The 24492-nt window shown below is 52.4% G+C and overlaps 1 protein-coding gene across 2 annotated transcripts in view; it reads left to right on the top strand.

The window, feature by feature from the left end:
- ARHGEF37 (Rho guanine nucleotide exchange factor 37) overlaps positions 1-24492 on the top strand; it is a 360439-nt gene that overhangs the window by 240518 nt on the left and 95429 nt on the right. The gene's annotated exons all lie outside the window — the stretch shown is intronic.

The raw sequence follows: 24492 nt of genomic DNA, 5'->3' as shown, positions 1-24492 counted from the left end.
ACCTTTTCCTTCCCTTTATCAAAACACTACATGCAGCATGTCCTGCACATCTTCACGTTTTTTCACTAACTGCAGCCCTTGGTTTCCAGCAGTCACAGAAAATCCATAACAGATGACATTTTAATCCTAAATAGTTTCAGAGGCTGGCCAATAAATTTATCGTAACTAAAATCAAGGTCATTGAGAGACTTTGCATTTCACAATAAAGCAGAGCAGAAATATACTTTTCTCAAGTTGAAATCTGCCACGCTGGTAACTACAAATTTCACAGCACTGCCACTGACGGAACAGTACACAGATTGCTAAACGTTTGAAAGTGTTTAAAACGAAACTGCAAACAAAGTCCCTTTTTTTGGGTCTCGCATGGCATTGCAGCAAAAAGAGCTGCTCCGCCTCCGCGAGAGATTTTGTAAGAGAGGACTTTCAGAAGAGGGCTTTAAGCCCCGCCCCTCATTTCCTTTAGCTGGCGTCACCGTTTATGCTAAACGGTGGCCTGCCATTGGAAATTAGGGTTTTCTGTTTGCACCCTTTGTCTCCGAGCCGGTCTGGCTCGCCTGCTTTGCTGCTGTCGCAAAGCAGTTTCTTATCTTTATAGGACCAAACACATGGCAAAGATAAGAGCCCCATACTCCGGCAAGGATTCACAGGGTTCGACATCATTGCAAACATGCAATGCCCACTCTTGTTGTCTTGCTTGTGCCTCGAATCTACGTATTCCAAATCTCAGCAAGGAGAAGACGCTGCTGAGATTGTTGCTTTGGGCGGACAGGCATTCATTACCGTCCCGGTTTTTCGTTCTGAAAATCTGGTCACCCTACTTAATGCTGCTCGAGAAATACAGGTAGCTGATCGCTTACGCTACAATTGCTTGGATTCTTATTTACATCACACTATAGATCGAATATTCCTGTGACTCTTTTTAAAACGTGAAACTCACCTTTGTAGGCGGCGGCCACTCTCCTGTGCTGCTCAGGCCCCGACCCCTGAATGCTGTTGTTAGGGTAAAAAATACAACACAAGGGAACTGGTTTAAAATCTCGGAGCGTCCGAATCACTGACTGTATATTTTTATGACGGAACAATACACGTCTCCGCCAGTCATTCTAAGAATTTTACAATAGCTGCCGGGATTTGTAGTCCCCTCCATTGAACCACTTGACTAGAAACACTCCGAAACAAGCATTGGCATAGCCAATAGGTCTCGCTTGTGGTACCTTATAAGTATTTAGTTACAAGGATATTGTGCTGCAAAACAAAATACTTATAAGGTCCCACAAGCGAGACCTATTGGCTATGCCAATGCTTGTTTTTTAGTCCCAGCTCTCCCCGTTGAGCTGGAGGGCTTCGCCACCGTTTGGCTCCTCTGCCTAGAGCTCGACTCCCCCTCCCCTCTGCAGCTCCAGCCTCAGCTTGCACCGATGCAGGATGCAATTCCAGCCGGTATATGCTGACTCTGCCAGATACAATTGAGGACCCCTGGAAGCCACGCTGGGCAGCTGCGCGCCTATCCCGTCGCAACTGCAGAGCGGCAAGAGAACACGGTGAGCCCGAGGCCCCCACCACACAAGCCCCGTGTATGACAGAGGGGCTGACGCAGAAGCCCACAAGAGAGCGAGTCACATTTCAGACACCAGAGAGGAGTTAGCTTGTGGCGACACACGGACAGTAAGACAGGGACAGGCATAGATAGGTGGGAAAAGGCAAACAAAAGGAGGAGTGCTGCTACGGGCTGGGGAGGGGGAGGAGAAATGAAAGGAAAGGCTGTGTTTGTGGGGAGAGAGAGGGGAGGTGCTGGTGTGGGAGGGGGGAGGTGCTGGTGTGGGAGGAGTGCTGCTACGGCAAGGCTGTGTTTGCAGGGAGAGAGAGGGGAGGTGCTGGTGTGGGAGGGGGGAGTTGCTGGTGTGGGAGGAGTGCTGCTAGGGGAGGAGAAGCCCTGGCCGTGAATGCTCGTGCATGTTCACGTGAACTGCAAGAAAATGCCGGGCTGAAAGCCCTTAGTTTGAAGAGGATTTTGCCGACATGAATTCTCGCTCCGCTCGATGCGCATGCGCGCATCGATAGGTCGCGAGACCTAAAAACTACAAATCCCATATGTCAATGGGTGGAAAACTATGGGTATTTAAAGAACATTGCTGGGATCACCATGGCAGCGCTGTGAGGGGTGCAGCAGCTGTCAGTGAAGAAGTTGGGGGCGGGGATGGAGGCGTGTCTTGATACTGCTGCAACAACATGTGCGTGAGCGATTAACTAAACACGCCTCACTCACCCACGCGGTGTTTACTTACCTATCTCTACTTCACAGTTAGTATAGAAAAGAGGAGTGTGTGTGATAAAAATGTTCATGCAGTATAGATGGGCTCTCTGGCTTTTATACCTATCCAAGCAGGGCCAACATGTGTTCCGCTGCAACCCTGACGCAAGGCGAGGGATGTCTGGGAGAGAAAGACCCACAGGCTATGACACAAAATACGACAACAGCAAAACGTGCTTTAAAAAGGCGTTTTAGCACGCGGATAGATGATAAACTAGGAATACCCTTATCCCCTTGCCCCTCCTGGCAGCTTCAAGAATTCATGAAATGCTGAACTCATCTGTGTTCCTCGTCCCGCCCACTGCCCCCTTTTGCAGGCTGATCACATTACCCCGCCTCATGCCGGGGTGAGATCCCGCATCTTGCGCAGCAGCCCTGAAACTTTTGCCGCTAGGGTTTGTTTCCGGTCGGTGTGGGAATCTTTCAAATCGAAACGCGGAAGCCGCGTGCTGCTGGAGATAGCTGCACTGACGGACGCTTTTGTACTGCTATCCTGTTGATCCACAAAGCTGAGACCTCAGGTACACAAATACCTGGTCTGGAGCTGGAGGCGGTAGACAGCTGTGGCTGTATCTCTCTGCCCGCTGGGGAGACGGTGATAGGCAGAGGGCCCTTTCTGGGAGTAAGTACTGCACTTTGATGCAAAGTAGCTAGGGACAGATGTATAGTATTTCACTCTATAATTGTCCACAATTAACTTGTGAATAACCACAATATATACACATATAACTTTATGAATTTTGTTACCAGAGTTGCTTGCAGCTCGTAATTTTGCGTTACGTCCACTCAAGCGATGTTGACCATCACCATGACAAGATAATATTTATATTTTTTAGGGTAGGATTCGCCTCCACCAGAATACGCCATGATTATATTAACCACTTGTGTTACATATTTGATTATTAGATATTACTTACATACATGCCGCTGTACATTTTTTGGCACATGATCACTTTGCACTGCATCACTTTTCTTTTGCAGTATTATGCACTTTACTTACGATTGCATTGAATCATGGCATCATATATTGTGTAAAGAAGTTTTGCTAAGAATAAATGATTTCTATGAGACTTGGTTATATTGGAGGCTTATGATAAATATCCATATGGGGGCGTGGCTTGGACGCCGATCGGGATGGCGGCGTGAGCTCGTAGCTCCGCGCAGGATCCCGCTATTTCTCCTGTTTTCGGAACCCTAGGCGACCCGGAGACGATCCTCCTGCCCTTTGAAGTGCGAGGGGACAGCGGGGTGCACTTGGTGAACTGCTGGGGGACTGCCGCCCCCGAGGAGACCGTGTCGAAGCAACGGCTGAGGTGTTGCCGAGGGTGCGAAGAAAATGGCGGCGGGGAGATTGGAAGGCCCCGGACTTCAGCCCTGAGCCGAGTTGTCGCCGACTGGCGAGGGATCCTGCCGGGAGATCCTGCATTCCGCTGACTGGGGCGCTAGGGTCGGCGGGGCTGTGCTCTGCGGCCACGGTACGCAACCTTGGCTCGTCCGGAGCTTGGGGACCCTAGCTGGACACCGCCCTGGGACTTCTCCTCTCCCCCTCAGGCTCCCGAGGGGAGCGGCCGAGTGGAGTGTGCGTCGCAGGCCGTGGCTTTTGTGCCTGTGAGTGTCGGTGGAGACATTGCATTGCCGGCGACCGGCGCTGCCCACGGGCGCTGATGATAACCGAGCTCTTGGACTTGTGACGCAGCACTCTGGAATGGCGGCGACGAGTGGGTCGATGGCCGAGGGACGCACTGAGGGGGACTCGGCGATTTCCACCCAGCTGGGCGAGAGTCCCTCCCCGGAGCTCGATCGAGACCTACGGCTGAACCAGCGACTAGATGCCATACTTGATGCGATCGCCTCGACTAAGGACGTGTTGCACCAAGACATCGCCCAAGTGGCCGTGGGCCTGGGGCTGCTGCGCGCAGATCATGCGAAGCTAGCGGACAAGGTTAAGGACCATGACCAACTATTGCTGGACCTGAAACCATCGGTGGTGGCCGCGGAACATAAGATCACTGATATGTTGGCCCGGTTGGACTCGTTGGAACGGAGGGCAGAGGATGCGGAAGGCCGCAATAGGCGGAACAACGTGCGGGTCGTAGGCCTTCCGGAACGGATTGAGGGGGAGGATGCAGTGGCCTATATGGAGAACTGGTTCCGCACTGTGGTGGCGCCGGAGGGGCTCACTCCTTTCTTTACGCTGGAGAGGGCCCACCGGGTACCTGCTCGCCCGCCGGGGCTTGGTCGCCCCCCCCGCCCGATGGTGGTGAGACTCCTCCATTACAAGGACCGGGATCTTCTCATTCAGCGGGCCGGGATGTCGGGCCCCTATGACGTGGAGAATAGTAGGGTTACGATCTTCCCGGACTACACCCAAGCGGTCCAGAAAAACCGGGCATCGTTCCTGGCAGTGAAAAAGGAGCTCAGGGAGGAAAGCATTCAGTACTCCTTGCTCTACCCGGCTAAGTTGCGGATCATGTTGGATGGGACTACGCACTTTTTCCAGACTCCGGACGAGGTTTGGCACTGGCTGGAGTTGTACAGAGCGGGTACGGATAGATCGCATAAAAGCAGGCGAGATGAACCCAAGCAGCCCCGGGTGAGACAATCGCAACGCATCCGATCCCGCAACAGGCGCCAGCGGGAGAGGCGGGAAGCTCAAATGGCGGCGGAAAAGAGGGATGCACTCGCAGCGACGGCGGCCATTACAGGGTCGCAACAGAACAGTGAACGTGCGGAGACTGACTCGGGAGGTGACGGCGGCAGGTCGGGAGAGGAACTCTCGGAAGCGGACAGTTCGAAGGGGCCGGAGGTGACCCCACAGACCTCGGATGGTATCTTTTGTGGCTGACATTGGATTGGATTACGCTAGATCGGGACTTCATGGTGGGGTGGTATCCTGTTGATAGGGGCCGGGATGCCGGGAGGGGGAGTTCTGTGCTTCAGGAGGGATGGAGGCGCGGGGCGTGGGCTCCGCTCGCTGGGGTCGGCGGTGACTCACCCCCCTTGGGCCCTTAAGGCCGCCTGTGGTGGAGACCACAGGGTAAGAGTGTGAGGAGTTGTTTCAAGGTTTGGATGGGGGCGGACATTGGGTTCGTGTGCTCTGTCCTGGGGAGAGGGGTTTGGGAAGTTTTTCTGTTTTGGGTGTGTTCGGGGAGGGGCAACTGCACTGGGGGGGTTATAAACATTCGTTATTTGATTCGGACTGTACGAAGTTGGAATGGGGACATTACCTAATCTGAAATGCCTAACGTGGAATGTCCGGGGGCTGCGAACTATGGTGAAACGTCATAAAGTCCACGCATATCTTGTACGCAGGGGGGTTCAGATTGCTATGCTTCAGGAGACTCATCTCACTAAGAAGGAATGTACTGCCTTGCAGAAAAGGTGGCGGGGCCAGGTGTTTGGCACCACCTACTCAGCGTATGCCAGGGGGGTGCTGATCTGGGTGAGGGCGGGGATACCCTTTCAATTGCTGAATCAAGTCGTGGATCCGGGTGGCCGGTTTGTGGCGGTGGAGGGGAGGTTATATGGACGGGATATGGTTTTCTGCTCTGTGTATGCACCAAACACTGATCAGGCTCGATACCTTGATAGCCTCTCAGGGGCGTTAGCCTCCTTCCTGGCGGGCCCGATAGTGCTAGGGGGGGACTTTAACTCGATTACGGATGTGGCTCTGGACAGGTCCCATCCCCCTCTGGTGGACTCCCCGGTGCGCAGGCTGACCGCGCACAGGAAGGACTGGCAGGATAGGTGGGGGCTGCTGGATGTCTGGAGGGAGCGGCACAGGGAGGCCAGGGATTACTCCTTTTACTCTGCACTTCATGACCTGCATGTCAGGATTGATTCGGTGCTCTGCGGTGGATCCCTAGCTCCGTTGGTCTCCCATGCGGAGTACTTGGCTAGGACTATCTCAGATCATAATCCCCTATTGGTGCACATTCAGTGGCAGAGGGAGCGCTCAGTTATTCCAACGTGGCGGCTTCGGCCGGAGACACTTGAGGATCCCGTCTTCCAAGACGTGGTTCGGCAAGGCATTGATAGCTATTTTGGAATGAATGCGGACTCGGCCACGAGTAGGTCCATTGAATGGGATGCAATGAAAGTGGTGGTGAGAGGAGTGTGTCTGGGCAGGTTCTCGAATGCTCGCACGGCTGTGTTGAATGACCTTGTGACAGCGGAAGATAGGTTGAGGGACTTGGAGCGCCGCAGGCCGGCTAGACCGGACCTACAAGCCCAGCTATTAGAAGCGAAGGAGGTGGTCGCCACTGAGACGGAACGTTTGCGATGCTATGACTACAAGCAGTATATCATCAGGGCGCATGCGGAAAGGGATAAGGTGGGTACCCTCTTGGCCAGACTGGCCAACCCGGTACTTGGGGGCTCCCCGATCCTCGGCATTCGCACTGCGCAGGGAGAGATGGTGTACACCCAGGCAGCGATATTGGAGTGCTTTAGAGGGTACTATGAGGAACTGTATCGGAGTCAGCTGGAGGTGGGGGTCCAGGCCATTGCGGAATACTTGGGGGAGAGGCAGATTCCGGTCCTTGCTGAGGAGGACGCGAAGGAACTGGGCGGTCCGGTAACGCTCACGGAAATACGGGCGGCCATAAAGCATATGGCCCGCAACAAAACGCCCGGGGTGGACGGCCTACCGATTGAATTTTATCAGCTGTATGCGGATAGTTTGACACCCAGGTTACTGACGGTGTATGCTGAAGCTTTCGAGGCTGGGGCACTGCCCGGATCCATGCAGGAGGCCTTGATTGTGCCGCTCCTGAAGCCTGGCCGGGATGCAGCAGACGTGCGGTCTTACCGCCCACTGTCCATGCTGACGGTGGATTATAAGATTCTGAGCCGGATACTGGCCACCAGGCTGGCCCCGTATATGACGGGCCTGGTACATAGGGACCAGGCCGGGTTCATACCCACGAGGAGCACGGCGCTGAATGTTCGCCGACTGGTGGGGATAATGGACGCCATCTTGGACGGGGAGGGTGCCCCGGCGGTCCTGTCTGTGGATATCGAGAAAGCCTTTGATAGTTTGGAATGGCCGTTCCTAGACGGAGTTTTGGAGAGGTTTGGAATGGGCGAGGGGTTCCGCAGATGGACAAGGGTCTTGTATGCATCGGCGACGGCGAGAGTACGTTTGGGCGGCCTGGTGTCTGCGGCGTACCCGGTGGGCAGGGGCACGCGGCAGGGGTGCTCTCTGTCTCCCCTGTTGTTTGCTCTGGCAATGGAACCTTTAGCGGTCCATGCGAGGTCGGGTGTCGAGTACATGGGGATAGCCAGGGGCGAGCAGTGGCATTATATATCGCTTTATGCGGATGACTTGCTCCTGTACCTGGCTGACACCTCCCGGGCGTTGGCCGGTGCTATGGAGCTGCTGTCGGAGTTCGGCCGGCTGTCGGGTCTTAAGGTCAATTGGGCGAAGACTTGCGTGTTCCCGCTGCGAGCGGGATCACCTGCTCCTGACGGCGACTTGGCCGTGGTGTGGGAACCATCTTGTTTCACCTATTTGGGTGTTCGCATTTATCATGCTACCGCGGACCTATTGGAGGGTAACATTGGTCGCTGTATCCGGGCACTGCGGGGCAGCTTGTCTTTCTGGTCGACCCTCCCGCTGACGGTTCTGGGCAGGATTGCCCTTTTGAAGATGGTAGCACTCCCCCGCTTTCTTTATTATTTCCGGACGCTGCCCATATGGATTCCCCAGGGGATCTTCAGAGACCTGAGGTCGATGATTATTGGCTTTCTGTGGGGGCATGGTCGCCGCAGAGTGGCCCTGAACACGCTCCTCCGCCCTAAGATGGAAGGAGGTATGGCTGTGCCTGACTTCGAGCTGTATTATCTAGCGGCACAGCTGCAGGTTCTTACACAGAATGTGGCTAGGGTGTTCAGGGGTCCGGAGGTGGACCGGGATCGGGGGATACGACGCCATGTGTTATCCTATATTATCATGCAGCAGAGGCTTGAGTTGCGGGCCCTCACCGTGGAGGAGAGGACGCTCCGCTTGTGTTGGCAGAGGAGCCTTCGGAGAGCGAGGGCTTCGCGGCCTTATGCACCGGAGATTCCGATCGGCATGCTGACGGCCTTGCCGCACGGGGGTGATTGGTCCCCGTTGCTGGCCTGGGAAGAGATGGGATTGCAGGTGGTTGGCGATTTGTACATAGATGGGGCGTTAGCACCGTTTGAGGTACTCCGGGATCAGTTTGGGCTGCCTGACGGGGGGTTCCTCCTACACGCGGCGGTGGTGGCTGCCGTACAGAAGCACTGGAAAGGGGGGCTCGTAGAACCAACGACGACTATGGCGTGCCAATATGTGGTGATGGCAGCTGGTACGGTTAAAGCTGTGACGTGCCTCCATAATAGGATGCTGCATGAGGGTCTGGAGCCACTCCTAGGGCTCAAGACTAAATGGGAGGAGAGCGTGGGCCGCCCCATACCGGATACGGCATGGGGACACATCCTGCGGCGTACGTGGAAGGGCACGAGAAATGCGCGCTTTCAACAAGTACATTTCTATGTGCTTCATAGGGCCTATTTAACCCCGGAGAAATTACAGAGGTACTTTCGGGTGCCGGATGCCCGCTGCCCACGGTGTTCGTCTTTGGGTGCGGACATGGATCATCTGTTTTGGGGTTGCCCGCAATTGGGGACCTACTGGGCAGAGGTAGGGGAACTCCTGAATGAAGTGTCTGCCAGGGAGGTGGACTTCGATATGGCGGCGTGCCTGTTGCTCTGGTTCCCGCACACCAAACGCACCAAGGTGACGAGCAAATTTATTGACCTGGGTTTGATACTGGCGCAGAGGGAGATATCGTGGCACTGGAAGTCTAGGGGGGGGGCCTCGCTGCGTAGGTGGAAGAATGAACTGCTGCGGTGGTCTGCCTGCGAGAGTGTGCTCCGGATGAAACAGGCTGTTAAGTTGGGGAATGAGAGGGTTTTGGACGCGGCGCGTGCATGGGAGCTGGTGGTGCAGGCCTTGCGTGACTCGATGGTGGATGACGGGGATGGGGAGAACTGAGCCGGTGGACACCACGGGGCACACACGGGAGAGTTAATTTCCGCGCTGTGGTGGATCCATCTACTTCGACAGGGCGAGGGGTACTCCTTGCAGTTGCCAGGGGGGGGGGGCTTTGGGGGGGACTGGCTTATGGGACTTGGGGTGGGACGGAAGCCATTAGGGGTGGCTCGCCTGGGTGCCTAGGCTCTATTAGGGAGGCTGCGTGCGGTGGAAGTAGGGGAGGGCTGGGGGAGCGTCTAGGCGGGTTGGGACGGGGGCGCTTAGGGGTGGCCCCGAGGCGCGGGATGTCACTGTATTAGTTTTGGGATGGCTGCCGGAGATTTTGTTGTGGGGGGGGGGGTAAATGCAGATACGTACGATGACTTTTCGACCATGGTCCCTGTGGGACTTGCACTGTGATTTTCTCCTACTGCTTGGAACAACATGCCGCCCGGCCCCTGGGATGCGGGCTGAATGGCTGTGTACAGTTTGGATTTATTATTGGACGGTGGGGTGTCACGAGGGCACTGGTTGATTGTTTGTCTCCTGTGGTTTCTAACTCTGCAATAAAAATATGTTTCAAAAAAAAAATGATAAATATCCATATACTAGTGGATTAATGATTTATTATTTTGTTCTATTATTTGCATACAATAAGAAATATAATGGTGGGATTTTTTTATCATGGATTTTTTAGCATTTGTGAAGAATGAGAAATTTCCTAGCTAACGATAAGGAAAGTTTCAGTTCTATTAAAGACATGTAGGCGTGAAATATGCATTACTTTCTTCACTTTATTAAATCGGCAGCCTTTAAAGAATATATTAAAGAAACACAAATTTGCAATGCAATAGGTCTCGCATTTGCGAGAGTTTGAACTATTGGCATTGTAAATGACAATGCCTTTTATTTATGTGTTTACAAAACCTGCAAGCGGTGTCTAAACACCCACTTTGTACTTCTAGTTGGTGCTTACGAGAAGCAAGGCAGGCAGTAAAAGAGATGCAGTTACTGCCAGCCTTGCTTCTCAGTAACCTCTATGATTACAAACTATGTGTTTATGCAGTGCTTGCACGTTTTCCAAACACATAAATAAAAAGCACTGTCATTTACAATGCCAATAGCTCAAACTTTCGCAAATGCCAGACCTATTGCATTGCAAATGCTTGTTTTTTTAGATTTGTAGCGGAGATGGTAGATTAAAGCGTGTATTAGGAGGCAGTACTGTGGTCCCTTGCTAAAACAAAACCCGGGCATCACAAAAGCACAAATCCTCCAAATTCAAGAGCCCAGGCCCCACACACATTAGTGAAAAAACAGCCCAGGCCTGTAAGAACGGTGAGGTTGCTGAAGGGACATTCTGCCTTTCAAGCTCTCACACCGCAGCCCGCCTTTTTTCCCACCCTACCACTACCCAGTGTCCATGCGCCCACCTCAACTTGATTTTGTGATCACAATCCTTACGTTCTACCCCGTGTTCAGCTCTGCACCCTCCCATCTCTGTGTTCAATCTGGTGTCTTTTTTTAGATATGTTACTGGCTCCTCGCACATGTTTTTTCTCTGCATCAGTCATCTATAATTCATTCATTTTTATCCAAAGCACGTTCTTACCTTCTCTGTATTTAAAATGCCTCAACCTCTTTCAGCCTGCAGCAAGAGATCATTGCCCAGCCAGGATCTCCACTTTGGCTTTTTCACAAGTCTCTGCAAAGATTGTTAGTTTGTGTAAATTACTCCACGTGATTCCTCACATTTGACTTTGTAATGCCATGATTTCATCAAAGAATTATGGCCCGAAGTCCTCGATTCGAGCATTCGCGGCCGGCATGATGGGCGGTGGGGGGAGAGGGGGTGAAAATGGGGTCGTGCCGGGGGGATGGGGGGAGGCGGGAGGGGTTTATTTAATTAAAAATGTATAATAAAATAAAACTTAACTTACCGTCCTGTGCCGCTGACACCTCAGCTTCTGGACGGGTCCGACTCCTGCCTTTTCCAATTCCTACAGGCAGCTCTCATCATGACGTCTTCAGCCAGCAAAGGCAGCCCCCCTCCCTCACCTCCGCTGGTGAAGCGCAGCGGAGTGCGCCCCACCTGGGCCATTTTCTCTATGTAGGCTGCTCATGGAACAGCCTACATAGAGAACAAGCATTTACAATGCAACGGTTTCGCCTTTGGAAAAGTTGGAGCTATTGGCATTGTAAATGACAACATTTGTATTTATGTGTTGGTTTTGAAAACAGATAAATAAATGGCATTGTCATTTACATTGCCAATAGCTTGATCTCTCGCAAATGTGAGACCTATTATACCCTACGGATGAGCGCAGCAGACAGCAATTACTACCACACACACACACCCAGAGCCACACACACACACCCAGAGCCAGCCACACACACCCAGAGCCAGCCACACAAACCCAGAGCCACACACATACACTTCCAGAGCCACACACACACACACCCAGAGCCACACACACACACCCAGAGCCACACACACACACCCAGAGCCACACACACACCCAGAGCCACACACACACACACACACCCAGAGCCACACACACACACCCTGAGCCACACACACACACACACACACCCAGAGCCACACACACACACACTCTCCCCGAGCCTAACAAAACAAGACCCCACCGCTTCGTCGCACTCTACACTCTCTCTCTTGTATTTTTATTTTTTATTTATTTGAAAAGTTTTATATAGCGCGAACAAGATCTTTGCAGATATCAGAGCGCTTTACATAGAGGGGTACATTAGGGAACATAGTCAAACCAGTAAAACAGAGGAGCTTACAGTACAAATAAATGAGGGCAAAGACAATCATGTAAATCAGTAAATCAATAATACAAGTAATGCAAATATGCAGCGGTATCAAACAAGTAATACAGTTCTGTGCATAATCTTAAGGAAACCGAATTATTAGTTCAGGTGTATTTTGCCATGAGGATAGCTTTCACTTCTTTCGTAAAGAGTGTAGTGGAAGAGATGAGCCTAGTTTCGGGGGGGAGTGAGTTCCAGATTCTGGGTGCCATTCCTGAGAAGGAGCGTTTATATGTTTTTTCCTTCCCGAATCTGCGGGGTTTCAGCAGAAGATTGTTTGTGCCTCTAGTGTTTCTAGCGCCGCCAGAGATTGTCAACTTCTGAGTGAGGTAGCCGGGAGAGTTCAGGTGTACCGCCTTGTGGGTCATGCAGGCTATTTTCAGATGTATTCTGGCTTCAAAAGGCAGCCAGTTCAGGGATTTCAGGTCAGGGGAAATGTGAGAGTGCTTTTTTGACCCAGTGATGAGCCTTGCTGCAGCATTTAGAGAGGCTCTTAGGGGTGCAGTGGTAGTTAGTGGGAGTCCGCAGAGGGCGGCGCTGCCATATTCTTTTCGAGGGATGACTAGTGCTTGTACTGCGGTTTGGAAGTCATTAGCTGGTAGGAACGGTTTAAGTTTCCTCAGGGTATTTATTTGGAAATTCGCTCCCTTAGTTGCCTTGCTGATGTGTTGCTGCATGTTTAGATTGGTGTCGAGAGTTATGCCTAGAGATTTTGCTGAGTCCACTATGGTGGGTTGGACATTGAGTGCCGTTAGTTGTTTGAGCCAACTTTGAGTGGTGGAGATCTTCGCTGGAGGTGAGATCAGAAGGAACTCTGTTTTCAGAGCATTGAGTTTGAGATGGTTATCGGCAAGCCAAGATTGGGTGCTTCTGATCGTTGAGTTCAGGAGCAAAATGTCTTTGGGGGATTGTAGTTTGAGATATAGTTGGGTGTCATCTGCGTACATGTGAAAGTGTAAATTGGATTCTTGTAGCAAGGTGGTGAGAGGTTCCATAACTAGGTTGAACAGAGTTGGGGATAGGGAGGATCCTTGGGGGACGCCCAGTGTTACAGGTATTGGCAAGGACATCATGTTGTTGCTCTTGAATTTCTGCGACCTGTTGTGTAGAAAGGAAGTGAACCACTTGAGAACAGTTCCAGATAAACCCATTCTTGTGCTTAGTAGTTAGAGTAATTTTTCATGTTTAACGGTGTCGAAAGCTGAGGAGAGATCAAGAAGGATGAGGAGGCAGGTGTCGTTTTGGTCTAGCATTTGAAGTACGTCGTCAATTATGTGGGTCATAGCAGTTTCTGTACTGTGTCCTGCTCGGAAGCCTGATTGATGAGGGTTGAGGAGATCAAAGTGTTCAATGTGTTTAGTCAATTGTAGTTGTACGCATTTTTCCAGTAGTTTGGCGAGAGTGGGGATATTAGTGATGGGACGGTAATTGTTCAGATCAGAGGTGTCTGCTGTAGGTTTCTTTAGTAGAGGTGTGACTTGTCCAATTTTGAGGGAGTCAGGTATGGTTCCTTGTTGAAGGGAGCCGTTGATAATTTTAGTCCAGAGTGGGAGAAGCAAAGGGGCAAAGTCTTTTACAGCGTTAGCCGGAAGGGGGTCTGTGAGGTGAATGGATGGTTTCAAGGTGCTGAGCAGTTTACCAATTTCCTCTTCAGAGTATGTACCAAAGGATGACCATGTAGCATTGTTTTTAGGTTCACTGGGTGCTATGCAGTGGGGTTTGGAGTAGAGGCTTGCGTCAATGAGGAGATCGCTCTTTATGTTGTCAGTTTTTTGGATAAAGAAAGCGGAGAAGTCTTCACAGGAGGGAGCTTCGGTCACAGTGCTGAGTGGTTGGGGTTGTTCCTTGGATTGTGTTTTGATTAGTTCAAACAATTTTCTCGGACGGTTTTTTGCTTGGTCGAGCTGGAGGCTGAAGAAGTCTAGTTTTGAGCGTTTTATTTTCCTGAAATAAGCGTTTCTCTTTTTCTTCAGAGTTTTTAGGTGCAGTGCGGAGGGAGCTGATCAACCGGTGGTGCACTTTGGCCATAGAGCCTACTGTTCAGTGAACCAAATAACTACCTTCTGTGGGCACAGGCCCAGTAACACATTGTCCACTGAGGCAAACACTTCTGTAACCCCTGTATGGTGGTGGTGGCACGTTCGTCACTGTCCTGTACCGATGACCATCCCTCACCCCATGAGACAGTGCCCACTGTCCTGGCGGGGGAGGGACAGCGAGAAGACTTTGCGGCGAGAGTGTGAATAAGAATTCCTTACAAATGCACTAGGGGGAGACATGCGTCTGCTAGAACACATGTACTGCACTGCTGAAGTGTAACTTCCAGCGGTCGCTATTTCACTGACGAATGGCTTGTGATAGGAGGAAACATATGGGTACCAGATGCTACCACAATACCGTTACCAGGGCAAAGGTACCAACGCCCTGGTGCAGCACCATTCAAGAGCATGCACAGTTATCAGACAGGAAGAGGGAATTCAAACAGGGCAAATAGCTGGGTTAATGCCGCGCAGACCAGACCGCGGGAAAACGGATCAAAAAACAACGCCTGCTGCAAACGAGCTTTGAATACAGACGCACAGCTGCAGGAGACAGCACGGCTTCGGTTACAAGCATGAATTGATGAGAGATGTTTGCAATATGAAACTTGACGTGGGAGCCTCATTGCAAAGGCGTGCATGCAGAGAAAGTGTTTTCCAGCTGCAAGCAGAAGAGCAGGCTGAAGCCACAACCACAATGTTTACCACACACAATACAATCTACCCCCTCACATGCCCCACCTAGCTGTCACGCCCAGGCCCCCACAAGGGGTCATTGCACTCACACCTTTTTACCAGTCTAACCCCGTTAGTTATCACTGCCAGGTAGCCGCAAACTGCATTCTGGTCAATATAGTTTCCCCCCCGCCACCCCAGGTTTCGCCGACCTGCGCAACAGACTCACCGGTGTTGTAAACGTGCAGCTCGTCCACTATCCCTTTGTTGCCGCCTCCGAACACCACGATGAGCTCCTTAATGGCCACTGCGCGATGTCCATGCCGGGGCCTCGGCACTGGGCCCGACCAGCCCTCCACCCGCTTCCAGCGGGGCTGTAGGGCGTTGGAGGGGGGCTGGGAGGCGGGGGCCACAGGGGGGGTAGCGGCAGCCATTGCGTCCGAGAAGAATAAACCGCAAATGTGGCGTAATCCGGTGCGACAAAAAAAAGTACAGAACTGGGTTTAGACTAGGGGTACTCTTCGTTATGGGGGGCTTCACGGGAGCACCGGAGGGGGCTTGTTTACAGGCCGGACATGGAGACTGTGGGAGCTGCCATCTTAGGAGAGAAGAGGAGCTGCCGCTGCCTTCTGCTGGTCCCGCCTCCTCCACTGGTCCGTCAGCCCAGGGGAGCGTGCTACTGTCTGTGGTCAGTTTCCTAACCCGGGGATTGGGACCAGTGCCCTGCGTGCGAGCCCCTGACCCCGCTACTGCTCTCCTGTGTAGCTAAAGCCACTGCCGCTGGGAGCCGCCATCTTGTGTCTGTCCATAGGAGCCGCCTCCAAAACAGATGTGTAACACGGCCCGCCCGCTTTGCAAACACCGGGGGAAAACGCTCAGCCACTAAAGAGATCCTGGGAGCGCTGTGCAGTCTCTTCACGCCCGCCTGGGAGCCGCCATCTTGTGCGTTTGTTACGGCAAACTCCACCCACCCTTCAAACTTTAAACAAGCATTTACAAGTGGGGCCGGAGACACGGACAGCGGGAGGGGGGTGGGAATGGGCACAAGGACAGCAGGAGGGGAGGGGAGCACTCAGCCGGACTTCTTCCGGTGGTGGTCGGCCTGGAGGAATGACAAAAAAAAACCTCTGAAGAAAAAAAATAAACCACCACCCACCGCCGCATGACGTTCTAAAAGGGGCGGGATGAGAAAAAATCACCGGAACGCCCACGAATCTGGTCCGACAATTACGGACAGATCTCTCTTCCAATGACAAAGCCCCGTACTGGTAAACATAATATTTCGCCTGCGCGAGCACTGCTGCGCAGTGCTACGCCAGGCGAAACCTAAAAAGGGAGAGTGGGCAGTCTTGCTCGAGGGCAAGGGGGAGTGGCTTGCCCATTGTTGTGCGTACTGACTGTTTGGTCAGCCCCAGGGCCGACCAAATAGTCAGTATGATCAACAGTGGGCAAGTCACTCCCCCCCTGCCCTCGAGCAGGACCGCCCACCCCAACCAGGCACTTCTGCTTTCTCGCCGTGCAAGAATGCAGAAACATAAAATGGTAGTTATTACCATTTAAGTTTCTGCCTTCGCGCATTGCGAGAAAGCAGTGGGGCAACGCCCCCACGCCCCAATGGGAGAGCCACCACTGAGGTTCCGCAAACCGTGGAACACTCATACACTACTAAATAACAACACAGGAGACGTAGCTGTGCCTCTGCACCTAATGGTATCATATAAAATGATAGGGCCCCCCTCCATAATGCGAAGAGGGGCTCCCGAGTATCATATATCACAGATACACATTTGCCTCAGGATGAGGTCCCTCTGAGTGGGTTTGGAGCTCCTGATTGGATGGGCGGCTTAGACCTGTGTTATGCCTCTGAATGCACCTCTTGCTGGCCTCCGCACCCTATTGCTAAACAGCTGTAGCCACACACTATAGAAAACTTAGGGCCTGATTACGAATGGGTCAGTTAATTACGACCTGTACGTAAACCCCTGTTTATGCATTATTTGAAAATACATGTTTTCTTTTCTTTTATTTAACGCATCTGATAATTATTTATCAGTGGAGTAGTGTGGCTCACTGGTTAGAGGCAGCAGGCCTGAGAGCAGAAGTCAGCCCGGGACCAGGGTTCAATTCCCGACGCGGCAGGGTTGTGGACCTTGGTCAGCGGACTCGATAATTCTCGCTTCGGTGCTGTTGGAAATGGGATCCCGGGCTGGCCAGGGCTTTCGCCAAAGTCAGTCAGAGACCACCACACCCAAGTCAGGGCAAGGGAGTTACACGCCAAGATAACCCCTACTCACCCTCTAGGTAACGTGGCGCAAACAGCAAGGCTAAACTTGGAGGCGATGTAGGCTAAGTATTTGCGCACGCACCCCAGCAACAACAACCAAAGGCCCACCACAAAGGAAACTCCACACAAGGTTATATAAAAATAGCCTTTGTATTACACCAAAACACATTAGATAAAACATACACTTTACAATGTGCCAGAGGCACGGGCAGAATTTACAAGGGATATGTACAAGACAGGGCCACCTGGACCACTGTCAGGAATCAGAAGTAGCACTTTCAGAAAGTAAAATTACTTTAGCACAAAATAGCACACAACCAGTAATCACTGGTAACAGGACCTCACTAGCACCACCTGTACTAGGGAGAAAACAACCACCTATGTATCACAATACCTGTAGGGGTGTAAGAACATACACATGATGCAATGCATGACATTCATTCAGAGGTGTAAAGGCACATGACGCATAAACAATACATTCAGAGGTGCATAGAAAGTACAATTGCGCCAAACTCACGTAAGTCACCACCTGTGACTGTCCCTAGGCCCTCTGGCCTTGTTGGGGCTAGGACGCCCTGTGTCCAGTGTCAGGGTCCTAAACGTAGCAGTTGCCCACAAAGTGCTGGGCAACTGGTGCAATTGAGGTTTGAGCCTTCCAGGGCTCAAGAACAACAAGGGGGCCAATGGGGGAACCTCGCTGGGCTCTCAGAACACTGGTGGGGCGAAAGGAAATGCCCCCTAGAGCCTCCACTGGGCTCTAAACACTGGGGCGCCTTGAGCCTCTCAGGGCTCGTGAAATAATGGCCCCCTTGAGCCTTCTCTCAGGGCTCACAACAAGGTGGGGCCTTCTGGGGCCACTCCACCACAGACACCAAATGCCCCCTGAGCCTCTCTGGGCTCGTGACAGATATGCCCAGGTCGCCGGAGTCCCACTCGGGGGACTCGAGCTCTCCGAAATGCTCCCGGAGCCCCTCAGGGCTTTAGACCATAACTGGCTGCCAAGAGCCTCACAGGCTCTCAATAATCACAGGCGCGATGGAGAGGGGGCGGGGCGGACGCCGGCAAAGTGTCCCGATGCCCCCCTCTCCTCTTTCCCAGCACCAGCACTCACCGGGACGTGACGCGGGGGCCTCCTCTGCCCGGCGGCTCTTCACGGGAGCTCCCGCTCCTCGGGGGCTCCTTTCCCACACTTCTCCTCTTGTGGGCAGCGGGGCTCTCCTCTCCGCCACGGGGCCCCGCCTGCACCTTTCCACCGCCTCTCCTCGCTGCTGGGCTCTCCTCTCCCGGCGGCGAGGCGGGACTTCCGGTTTCTTCTCCCGGGGCCGCGCTGTGATTGGCCGGCACGCCGAACACTTCCGGGTCGTCGCGGGCAGCGCGGCGGCCCGTGTCCAGCACTTCTAGGCGGGGGGTGAGTTTACCGAGGGGTGGGCTCCCTCGAGGTAAACTCAAAATACAGCGGCAAGGTCCCTGGCAGGGTGGGCTCCTGCCAGGGGCAAATTAATCAAAAATAAGCGAGGTGGCACTCGCTTGGGACGGACAATGCCGGGTGGGCACCGGCCTCTGAAGACAAAGCGCTCTCAGCGCTAGAGGGGTGACCACAGCGCTCCCAAGCGCTACAGGGCAACAAATGCAGCGCTCCCTGCGCTAAATGCAAATAAAGCGCTATTTAAGCGCTCGGGGCCGAAATCAAGCGCTAGAGGAAAGTTCAGACCCCCACAGTCCTTCAGCAAGGCAGGGGGGGCAAGGCTGGGCCCAGAGCCAGCACACTGGGTCTCCAGGCAGGGAGACACCCCAAGTGGCGGTCCTCTGGCCCAGCAGCAGCAGCCCCCTCAGGATCCTGGAAGAGAACAACTTCAGTGGGGACACAGCCCCATTTTTATACAGTATTTCCCTTTGTCTGAGGGTGTAGAGTGGGGGCGGAACCAGTCACAGCTGGTTCTTGAGTACTCTGTTTACCTCAACCACCCTCTCTATTCACTGGCAGGGCTTGGGTCATTAGACACACCACAGGGGGGCGGAGCCAGCATTGTGTGGGGAAAACCCAGGACACAGGTACACTCCTCCCACACATCACTCATGCTAATCTCCCACTCACCACCGGGCAGACCCATCCAGACTTCCTGGAGCCTGGCATGCCAGCCAGCTCCAGCCAATCACACGCCAGCACCCTCACAGCACACGTACAGCCATGTCTAGAAATGGCGCTTCGCTACTAGACACATACATGCTGCATACACCGTTGCGCAGCATTCACTCACACGAGTTCACACATACCAGACTCAAGCCTGTACACCCCACGCATCAGGAACTACCAGGGACACATACATTCCCCATGCATTCCTATGGGCGGGCAGGCCTAGCTCAGCACATGCACTCAGAGTGCGCACGCACTTTCCACTGGGACACAGTGAAAGTGCGCAGAATCCCAAAATCACCATCTCCAGGTCACCCTTTTCCAGCAAAAAGTCTAGGGGTGAACCTGCCCTAAGGGCCAAAGTCCAACATAACCCCCTTCCAGCCAAAACGCAGGGGAGACCAATCACCACCGTGATGGACTTCCCTGCTTGGGGCGATAGAACACGGACGCGGGCCCACAACTGCAGGGACACCCTCCTGTTCTACGCCATGGTGAACCCATGGGATTCCTTCTAAACACACTGTCTGGACCAACTGGGCTACCCCACTGGTACTCCCAAGTTGTCCGCGGCCAGGACCAGGCCCTGGGCCACCCAGGTGCCACTGGTCCATGCCAATTCGCAGAGCGGGGGGTAGTAACCCCTGGCACATAGGAGCCATTCTCCACTCTTCCTGTCTGCAAGACAGGACTAGACTGCCACTGGTTCTCCAGCCTAAGGCCTACAACCTCAGGCGGACCAGGAGTCTCAGGGAAGGCTCTCCTCCCCCTACCTCTTCTCCTAGGGTTCCTCCTCCCTCTGCGAGGGGTACCCCTAGAACGCCATTCCAACCCAGGGCTTATCCACTCAGGTTGCACCGGGGTCAGAGGTGGGCTCTCCCACCCTCTGCACCCCCTTCCAGAGGTCTGCCCTCTCCCACCTGGAGAAGTTCCTCTGGAAGAAGAACCGGTCAGGACACTGGTTACAGTCGTCCTACCCTTCAGGTCAGGCTGATCCTGAACCTGGCCTTCCAACCTCTGGTCTAAAACCTTCGGTGGAACAATTGCCTGGCACTCCAGGACTTCTGGGGATTCGCACGCAATCCCCCTGAGGCTAACACATGGCCCATGTGTTGTGTGACTGTCTGTCTGGCGCAGATCTCCCGCTCCCTGTCCACCTGACAGTGCGCGAAGATCCCCCAGACCAGAAGTGGTGTCACCATGGTCACTACACGGGAACCTAGCCCAACTGGGTAGTCCCTGACCCACTGGTCCAGCCACTGGGGAACTCCCCCAATCACTCCTCACTCTGGACTCCTGTACCCTCCCTACCGGAGCGGTACTGCCAGCCTCTAGAACCACAGGAGCTCTGGTTACAGACGCTCCAGGTCCTCTACTCACTAGGAGATCCTCCTCAAATGGGTTAACAGGACAGCCTAGGTCCCCAACCTGGTGTTCCCTCAAGAAACCACCCAGGTTCTGAGACAGGGCTTTGGGCCTCTGGGGGCTCTCAGCCACCCACTGACTCCTGCTCCACTGAGCCAGGCAGTCAGCCCCTACACCCTTCTCACTAACCAGGGACCTAGCTGGGCTACACTGAGCCTCTTCCACCACGCTGGGCTGGAAGATCCCTGACCCACTACTTTTGGAGTCACTCACCAATGACTCTACAGAACCTCTGGTCCCTTCCCAGCGGTCTGCTTCCTCTGCCAGCTCACATGGTTCAGACAATCCACACCCTAACAGGTGTTGGCGCAACCCTGGTGAACAACAACTGAGCAACTGCTCTCTGAGTAACATATCGAACAATAGGTCCCAATCACATTTCGTGGGCTCCCGTACCCAATCACACAGGGCTTCACAACAGTCATCCTCAAAGTCTTCCCAAGACTGATGAGACGGTTTCCTAAGGTTCCTAAACCTCAACCTATTCTCCTCCTCTGGGGAAACAGGAACCATACTCTGGGAACTGGGACTTTCTAGACTGAGATTTAAATAGCTGCCACCACTGGACCCAACCCACCCTGGGGGATCCAGAAACTCAACACTGCGCGCAGGGGATAGTCTACCCTCCAGAGCTACTTCGCCTCTGGTGGAGGCCCTCTCAGCCTCCTCTATCCTTTCCTGCGCTAAGACCCTCTCGGTCTCTAGCTGTTGCTTCTTAACCTCCAGCTGTTGCTTTCTAATGCCCAGCTGTGCCATAGCCTGGGCATGCTCCAACCTGAGCTTTTCTAAAGCCAGCTGGTGCTCCCTTTCTCTCCTCCTATCTTCCAGCTCCTCTGGGGACAGGGAAAGGGATGAGGCGCTGCCTCCTAAACTGGACCCAGCAAGGGACTCCCTATCTATGGGGTCCTCACTATCTTCTGGCGTCCCTGTGCTATCATCTTCTCCCTCCTCCTCAGACTCTTCAGGGCTCCCCTCTGACCCACCACCCTCATGGTGTGAGACCCGGGCCCTCTCCTCACTGTGCTCACGCTCCCAGTCCTCCTTCTGCCATTGGATTAGGTTACCCCTAAGTTGGGACTGGGTGTCTGACTCATTCACTGCAATGTCTCTCTCCTCGCAAAACTCTCTCAGTTCATGCAAAAACAGACCCCAGACATTAAAAGCAGACTCCATCTTGGCAAGATGCTCACAGACACGTGCAACACAGGGGACTGAACAATCTGAAGTAAGAGGACACAATTCCAAAACTTCAACAATCTCCTTATCAAAGAGAACTCATACTCATGCGTCCAGGAAAACACACCATTCATCCACACACACCCTCCCCTCGGATCGGTAAGGCAGTTTCTACCACCCCTGACTTCTCAACCTGACCAAAAGCGACACAGGTACCAAACTCTGGAAGCAGGGCGGGGGACAAATGTACTGAACACAATCAAATGACACTCTTCAGGAGAAGAAAATAATGGAACTTCCAAAAACAATCCCCAAAATGTTTTTATCTAAAATGCAGAGTCTTGTGGTATGGCCAGTTACTCCTAAGGTACAACGCAAACACAAATCCTTATCCCGCCGCTTGCCGCCAATGTTGGAAATGGGATCCCGGGCTGGCCAGGGCTTTCGCCAAAGTCAGTCAGAGACCACCACACCCAAGTCAGGGCAAGGGAGTTACACGCCAAGATAACCCCTACTCACCCTCTAGGTAACGTGGCGCGAGCAGCAAGGCTAAACTTGGAGGCGATGTAGGCTAAGTATTTGCGCACGCACCCCAGCAACAACAACCAAAGGCCCACCACAAAGGAAACTCCACACAAGGTTATATAAAAATAGCCTTTGTATTACACCAAAACACATTAGATAAAACATACACTTTACAATGTGCCAGAGGCACGGGCAGAATTTACAAGGGATATGTACAAGACAGGGCCACCTGGACCACTGTCAGGAATCAGAAGTAGCACTTTCAGAAAGTAAAATTACTTTAGCACAAAATAGCACACAACCAGTAATCACTGGTAACAGGACCTCACTAGTGAGAGAGCGCAAACTGATCTAAATGTATGAGTGCATCACACTTACCTGTAGTAAGCACAAATCATGAGGAGAAATGCCATGAGTGCTAGTAGTATCTGTAATTATATTCTGAATGTATAGCTAATGTAGAGATTTAAGTAGAAGTGGAACTAATACAGAAATGTGTGACACTATATGATTTTATTAGATGTGATTATTCCTGAATTCATGTCGTGTAGCTGCTAAAATGTAAGATGGCATGTGGTAAAACGCAGAATGTGGTAGGCCTCAGGGCCAAAGCTAGAAGGTGTTTCTTTTCACGACATAGATTGCAATAATGTTTTGGCCATTGCATTAATGGGCCATGATTTATAGATGTGTTTACTGAATAATAGAATAAGAGTATTAACATGCTTTAATTAATGAAGAAGTTGAATGCTATAATCATTATGAGAAATGCTGTAGGCCTGAATTATTTTAAACATTGATTTACACGTACATGTCTGGGCTGAGAAATGTTGCAAACCTTTTTGGAAGTCTATGAGAGTTGGGTTCTTGGCCGCAGATGTCTGTCTGCAAGGGAAAGGGAGGATCCGATTATAAATAATATGAATAGAGGTCTGTTCAGTAGACGGCCCAGACATGGAGGAGGGTTCTGGAATGTTTAAGGGGTATCAGCGGGCCGGAGAAGAGTCTGAGAAGCAAGGTCAACTCCAACGTATGAGGCCCAATACAAAGCAGCATGGAAAAAGCCAGAAGCTACACCACGTGAGAGGCGTCTCATGAGGGGCGTCTCAAATGTTGTTGACTGTTTTGTATTAGGGACAGCACCCCTGGGTGGAGTTAGAGCAGATACCTGAGGACCCTTTAGAGAGCGGAGGGGTAGGCAGAGAGGGGTCATGACTGGAGAACTATAGGTTTTCACCAAGAGACTTAGAGTGAGTGACTTCCCTTGGGGGTCATTCACTGCTGACACCTTTGTTAGGTTGGGATTTGGTTAAGTAGGGATACCATCTAGAGCAGGGTAGGGACAGCCTAACCTGTGTGTTTTCCTCCAACTCAAATGAAGGAGAGATATGCGTCAATGCTGATAGCTTTATTATTCTTAGAACTTGTGTTAGTAATTTCCGTTGCTCGTCTGAGGGCTTTCAGAGAGCACATGTATGTAATTGGACCTGTGTATCTCGTGAATCTCATTCTGAGATGCCTGTATTTGCAGCTTATCATATCTTTACAATAAACTTTTGAAAGCTAGAAGTTGTTTGTGATCTTTGGGAGCAGAGTCCTTTATTGGGTGAACTAACTTGCTAATGGATGCACTTTCTTCCTCAAAGACAGGCAACAAAGGTTCAGTCGACCAGATCGAGGTTTAGGTCAATAGTGATAAGGTATCGATCAAAATCTCGCCCTTCCAGTTGGTAGCTATAGAGGATGGTTGCCTTCTTGAGGACGGTGACCTAGGCCAGGTTAGCTTACCCCAAGGCCCCTAGAAATCGATGATCGGAAGAACCGCCCGCTGAAGAAGATCCGGATGACGTGAGACAGAAAAAGCAGCAGTATCGGTCGAGAGTGAGTATAAAGGGTCATGCGTGTTAGATTGCGGTGTTTTTGTATTGTATCTATGTTGTAATGTCTGGCGGAGTTGAATGTCTGTAGAGTGACTGTGGAACAGGTTGTGAGCGCGCGCAACCGGTGGAAATCTTAAGTTCAAGGAGAGCTTAAGTGGTTCGGGTGTATCGGACACCCAGAGTAATTGTCAAATAGTGTGAAGGGGGTCAT

Source organism: Lissotriton helveticus, chromosome 7 (genome assembly GCF_964261635.1).
Source record: "Lissotriton helveticus chromosome 7, aLisHel1.1, whole genome shotgun sequence".
In the NCBI taxonomy this organism is placed as follows: domain Eukaryota; kingdom Metazoa; phylum Chordata; class Amphibia; order Caudata; family Salamandridae; genus Lissotriton; species Lissotriton helveticus.
The sequence above is the reverse complement of the archived record's forward strand: the minus strand, read 5'-3'. Positions and strand labels throughout refer to the sequence as shown.